This window comes from Penaeus monodon, chromosome 15 (genome assembly GCF_015228065.2).
Source record: "Penaeus monodon isolate SGIC_2016 chromosome 15, NSTDA_Pmon_1, whole genome shotgun sequence".
Classification (NCBI taxonomy): Eukaryota; Metazoa; Arthropoda; class Malacostraca; order Decapoda; family Penaeidae; genus Penaeus; species Penaeus monodon.
In genome coordinates this window covers 35,108,424-35,109,854 of record NC_051400.1, presented here as the reverse complement: position 1 = coordinate 35,109,854, position 1,431 = coordinate 35,108,424, and the positions used below count along the sequence as shown (strand labels likewise).

The 1,431-nt window shown below is 32.4% G+C and overlaps 1 long non-coding RNA gene across 1 annotated transcript in view; it reads left to right on the top strand.

The window, feature by feature from the left end:
- Window positions 1-470, top strand: part of LOC119581984 — a 4,537-nt gene extending 4,067 nt beyond the window's left edge. The window contains exon 3 of the long non-coding RNA XR_005229604.1: window positions 207-470. This is a non-coding gene — a long non-coding RNA (uncharacterized LOC119581984). The remainder of the gene's footprint in view (window positions 1-206) is intronic.
- The last annotated feature ends 961 nt before the right edge of the window (window positions 471-1,431 follow it).

Sequence of the window (1,431 nt, the reverse complement as noted above, 5' to 3'; positions counted from 1 at the left end):
ATATAATAGATGCTATATCAGATTTAATGCTTTATTTAAGATTTAATGGTCCAAAGTAATATTGCAAAAAATATGTATATAATGATAATTGTGTATATACTAAATAAGTGTAAAGTTGAGTACACCTTTAGTCTTTATGTTGCAAATTACCTTTAGCTTTTGCATGTATGTTTGTGCATCTTCCCATAATATTTTATTCTTTTAAGGACCAGAAGAAAAATGATCCAGAGAGACCTGATAAATTATAGTCTCCCATAAGTATAAAAGAAGAGCAACAGTGAATTAAAAAAAAAAAAGGTCATGAAACTTGGTAAATAAGGAATATACTGATTCTGCAATAGGATATGGCTCAGCTGGGAGAACTCAAGAACTTGGGGATGAAGAGCATCTCCAAGAAACTGAAGGCCGTGGAAGTGAAGGATTGACTTGCTGACATTTCCATGACATAAATAAAAAGAACACATTGTCTATTTAAAGATTTTTGTCAACGTACTAATCCTTCCATTTGTAAAGTGCAGTAACTTCTATATTTGTATGATGTTTATTAACTTTTAAATTAGGGGAGCTATAATAGCTTGTTATTGTGTTCTCAAAATAATTTATTCACAATTAGCAAATAATAGAAGTAAGCCATAGAGTTTAAGTTTAAGCACAATAGAGTAAGGTAATAAAGCTAGGTAAATTTATATACGCTCATAGAGAGTGCTTCTAAATTTAAAACTGACATTCTCTACCTTTCCCAAGCAAGGACATTGGGAGCAAGAAAATAAGTATTGTCTGTAGATGGTGAAAGTAGCAAATGAAAGGAGGGGAATAGCAAAAGTGGACGATTGAAACATGAAAAACACAGTAAAACTCGTCGCAAACGCATAAAACCACAGAAGTAATTGTAGCACTGGTTATCATGCACTCCTCTACATAAAATAGTTATTTGAAAATCAATTCAAACCAGTTAATAATCTGCTAGTGATACCCTAGAATGGTTGGCATGGTGAAGTAAAAGTTAGAAAATGGGACATGTTGGTCCAACCTGATTTCCAAAAGCAGGCAATATGATGTGACTTGTAAACTTTATTAATTTTTGATATAGGCCTTTGTATTTTATTACCAAGATTAAAGCTTGTAAGATATTCTTATTCAAAGGCAAGTTGGCTACAGAGGATTATAATTTTTCTTATTCAAGATGTATGTGAGATCACACACTCACACTTAATATGCACCTACACCCACACACAATAGTCTTAAAGAGTATTCAAAAGGTCATAAGGTGCTATGAAACCAAAACTGCTGAATCATTCACCTATTCTGCTTTTCCGAAAGTTTCTGAGAAGTACAGTGCGAATTATAGGCCTTTAGGATTGATGATTAATCTTTGTTTTGTATGAACTGCTGTCTTGGAAGAAAAGTACATGAGATATATTACATTTCTGT